This window comes from Amblyomma maculatum, chromosome 9 (assembly GCF_055883805.1).
Source record: "Amblyomma maculatum isolate TAMU_Amacu chromosome 9, ASM5588380v1, whole genome shotgun sequence".
NCBI classification, from domain to species: domain Eukaryota; kingdom Metazoa; phylum Arthropoda; class Arachnida; order Ixodida; family Ixodidae; genus Amblyomma; species Amblyomma maculatum.
Genome location: NC_139352.1, coordinates 63,168,960 through 63,173,712, shown reverse-complemented (window position 1 = coordinate 63,173,712; position 4,753 = coordinate 63,168,960). Strand labels below are relative to the sequence as shown.

Genomic DNA, 4,753 nt, shown 5'->3' with positions numbered 1-4,753 from the left:
AGGGAAGCGTCGAGGTCCTTGGTAGTGTCGGCGGTCGGCGTTGTAATAGGCGCGAGGAGCGACGAAGGTACGGCTACGGCAATAACGCGATGTGTGACCGGCGCGACAGCAAATGAAGCAAATTGGCCTGTCGTCTGAGGTGCGCCACTCTGCAGGATTGCGACTATAAGGTAGCGACGTGGGAAGGTGGGCTGCCAGTAGCAGCAGCCACTACAGGAACAGAGTGGGATGGTGGCGTGGGCGACACGGGGCTGGAGGACAGGCCGACGTTTGCAAGTACTTGGCGAACTACAGCCTGTATCATGGCCACGGTGTCGGGTAGCGGAGACATGAGTGGTGTAGGAGCTAAGGCCTCGAGTTCTCTTTGGACGATACGAGTCATGTGCTTGGGATGGGAAGGTTGTTGCAAAGGGGCCAGATCATCGCAGGATGATGTAGCTGCGGTGTTTGGAAGGCGCTCAAAGCGATGTACGAGGCGTCGTTGTTTAGCCTGCTCGAATTTTCGACAGACTTGAAGCACTGAGTCGATGGTGGAGCAATTCATGCAGAACAGGATGCTGAACGCATCATCCGCAATGCCCTTGAGGATATGGCCTACCTCGTCATTTTCCGTCATTGAGCAGTTGACCTTGCGACACAACGCAAGCACGTCTTGAATATACGCAAGGTAGGACTCCGTAGAGGATTGGATGCGAGATGAAAGTTCTGTTTTTGCTGCGACAGCTCAACCAATGGGCTTCCCGAACAGGTCCTGAAGCTTTTGCTTACAGATTGCCCACGTCACCAGCTCTTGTTCGTGATTTTGGAACCACGTGCGAGCGGTTTCCGCCAAATAGAAAATGATGTTGGCCAGCATAATGGTCGCGTCCCAGTGGTTGTTCTTGCTGCAACGCTCGTACTCATCCAGCCAATCTTCCACGTCTGTCTTGTCTTCGCCATTAAATATGGGAGGGTGGCGGATTTTTGTGAGCACGACTGGCTGAGCTAAAGTTGCCGCGGTGGTAGGGGCTGCCTCGGAGGTCATAGTGGTAGTTGTTGACGTGGTTGAAAGCCCAGGTAGATGACGGCCACTGCGCAAATCCAGGTTTTGGCAGCGCAAGGGGTAATCTGTGCGCACGGGGATCTTTGGTCACCTCCACCAAGATGATACGAGGCAGAAGGCTAGCACAGGAAACCACAGCAGGTGATGGGCAAGCGTTCACAGCACAGTAGAGCAGAACACAGCAAGTGTTCAAGCAAGTCCCAACGGTGTCTTCAGCTTCGTCTTCCTTTCGCGTCACTACTGTTTATCGTCCTCTTATTCAACAGCCAGCAACGCGCAGGGCATATATGTAACTATATATATATATATATATATATATATATATATATATATATATATATATATATATATATATATATATATATATATATATATATGATGTCCCTCCGTGGTAATTGGGCGAATTTGACTAAATCTATAAATAAACTGCCGGTGTAGCAAGTCTTTCGGTCTAATGCGATTTGGGAGTATAGAACTAGGAGTGCGGAAGGTGGCGCATAGCAAGGCCGATTGAGAACCGATACAGAGCCTTTTATGCTATGGTAACCACGGCTGAAGGCGGAAATTAAAAAAAAAAAAGAAAAGAAAACAAGCTGAGGTTACTTAATCCCGTTCGGCGGGCTTCTTGACGCAGGTTTTCAGTTTGCTGCCTCCACAGTGGCCTGTAAGAAAGGAGACAACATAGGCAACGAGAACGCTGATAGCGAGCCGACGGCCGGCAAGAGTATGGAGATGAAATGTGGCACAGAGTCTTCAACTAAAGCAGTCAGGAAGGGGGCGAGGAAGATCGGAAGTGATCTGCAGGGCTCCTTGGACGTGCAGCTCGTGACCTTGCCCACGGTGACGGTGTCCAAGAAGGCGTCGCCGGTGTTGTCATCCAGCTTCTCTCCTTCCTTTTCGTCCAGTGGAGCAACCGTGAGTGTCGGGGTGTGTTTCGCATTAGCGGGCCGAGTTCAACCAATACGTGCTTCTGGCTTTATTTTAAAGTGTGGAGCGACATTAACTAATGACTTTGATATCATTTACCTGGCTCACAAAAGTGATGAGCAATTTATTTTGAAATACATTTGATTCCTCAACGCGAGTTGTGACATCTTAGTTATCTCGTTTATCGTTGAGACGCCGTTTACAAACTGCAACAGATACCCGGAAGAGCAAAAAGCCTGGAATTGTGAGCGTGTATAGTCGAAAATAGAAGCATGACATTCTCGTGCGGGCTGTGTGTGCAAAAACAAAGCCTAAAAGTAGGTCAGAAAATAAAAGAGCAACAATCTTAGCTCTCATTAATATCCGAAACCTTGTGTTGATTGTAACCCACAAGCGCGATTGAAGATCGTGGCCTTTGTAAATCCTGCAATCTTATTTTCCAACTTCGCTGGATAATCCCTGAAAATGATTACGTCACGATACATGATGCGAGTTCAATTTCTTTGCAAGTCTCATAATTTTGCTTTGTAAAAACTGATATCGATTAGGCACAGTTTTTAAGAATCTTAGCCGCCGTGGTGGTGCAGTGGTAAGACGCCCGACTACTGTTCGGAGTTCCCGGGTTCGAACCCGACCTCGGCGGCTGCGTTTCGATGGAGGCGAAACGAAGTGGCGTCCGTGTGCTGTGCGATGTCAGCGCACGTTAAAGATCCCCAGGTGGTCGAAATTACTGCTTAGCCCTCCACTATGGCTCCTCTTTCTCTTTTTCCACTTTCACTCCCACCTTCCTCCTTTCCCTTACGGCGCGGTTGCGGTGTCCACAGTAAATAAGTGTGACAGATACCGCGCCTTTCCTTTCCTTTGAACCAATTATTATTATTATTATTAGGCGGAATTCGAGCCTGCGACTCTTGAATCGCTAACCACAGAGGCTATCCCGACTGGGTCATGCAATGCATGTGCGCTTCCACGGTTCGAGAATAAGTAATGTCGAGAATAAGGAAACAATTAAGAAAGCAGCAGTAAGGTATATTTACTGCTTTCTTAATTGTTACCTCTCCAATTGCACGCATATCGGTTAACAGGCGGTCGTAAAATGTCATTCTACGTGAACTATCTCCATGCATACATACATTAAATGCATGCAGTAAATATACCTTGATCAAATCAGTCGATATTGTCGACCATAGACCCTGACTGCTCATTGGAGGGTCAAATTCTAAAGTTAAAGCTCAGCTACTTTGGTCATCTGATGAGAAGAGAAGAGTCGCTGGAGAAAGATTTGATGTTGGGAAAGGTTGAGGGTCGCCGGAGAAGGCGTAGGCAGCGAACGCGATGGTTAGATGGCATCCTCGAGGCACTGCAGATGAAGTTATGTGATGTTAGGAAGATAGTGAGAGACTGGAAAGCGTGGCGTGACATGGTCCATAGGGTCACGAAGAGTCGGACACGACTGAACGACTGAACTAACTGAAATATACCTTCTTTGCTCGACGGGGCATATTTTCGCACGCTGCAGCCTTGACAGATGAAGCGTGAGCAGTATGCATTAGTCTGTGTGTTCGATCCAATTCCCTATGCTGAACCTACGTCCAGGTGCAACACTACTCTATGGCCTAAGGGTTATCCGTTCGGCGGTGGGCTTTGCAACATAAACTGCATGTCCTCGTTTGATTTTTTTCAGTGCGTAATCACTCCAGGAGGCTGCAGGCCGCTTATACACCTCTATATGTTTTGAAGCACTCACTGGAAACATGTTCGATGAAATGGAAGGGTGCAATATATTACACCCTTCTACTTATACTTGTGTACGACATTTCTTGGAGAGTATTCCACTGTTCGATACAATAATATTTCGATATATCCGGGTTCATCAGGCCTTAGCGCGGTTGCATACTAATGCGTATACCTGCGTATGTGTCCTGGCTTATCGCCTTGCATCGAAATAAGATAGTATTTCGCTTCCTGGTTTTGTGCAGGCCGATGGACATCCGGGGGACATTCCAGCTGCGGCAATAGAACAGCGGAATCCAAAAAAGTGAGAAATGGGTTACGCTTGCAATTATCGAGATGTCTGTGGTCACGGGGCTTGCATGAATTGGAGGCAAAATAAAAATAAAAGCCCTTCACTGGGACGTCAGTTGGCGCAAATGTTATTCGCTGTTATAGGCCTAGTATACTTTTCAATCTCCTGTCGCTGCCATCTGGGAGGTGATTGTACGTGCGCAGTGGTCCAACGAACGTAAGTTCTAGGTGCAAAACTTTCCACCTTTTGAGCTACCTCATAAACGGCAATATCGCGATGCAAAAAAAGAAATTAACGTTGAAAGAATGCTCACACATACTCCTTATTTGCTGGTATATCCCCTTCCAAGTGGGGTATTTGCATGTAATCAGGGCCACAGAAAGAAGAGAAGACAACTCACAGGAAACCTTCGAATTTGTCTCATTTTCGTTAAGGAAAATTAAGTTTTTTGTGTAATTATTTGTGATCTGCTTACAGCAGAGTTACTACGCACACGCAAGTTATTGGTGATTTTGTAATATGTTCGTGTATCGGGCTTTTCATTACAGAAAATATTTGTTATTGTGAACTGTGAATTTTATATGCTACTCAGTTTACCGCAAAAGACTGTATATGACCAACCTCAGATTACAAAAAAAAAAAAAAAGAGGATACGCTCTTTTTTTGCACCGATAAATCGAAAAAAAAAATATCAATGTCTCAAAGATAAATTTTACTTTTAACTTGGAGGAGTTTTAAAATAAGAGAATCTGTATTCT

General features: G+C 46.2%; 1 long non-coding RNA gene across 1 annotated transcript; it reads left to right on the top strand.

Annotated features, from left to right (window-relative positions):
• Window positions 1-1,679: 1,679 nt before the first annotated feature.
• On the top strand, window positions 1,680-4,094 carry LOC146179201 (uncharacterized). The gene is made up of 2 exons (XR_014700912.1): window positions 1,680-1,957; window positions 3,949-4,094. It is a non-coding gene; the product is annotated as an uncharacterized LOC146179201 (long non-coding RNA).
• The last annotated feature ends 659 nt before the right edge of the window (window positions 4,095-4,753 follow it).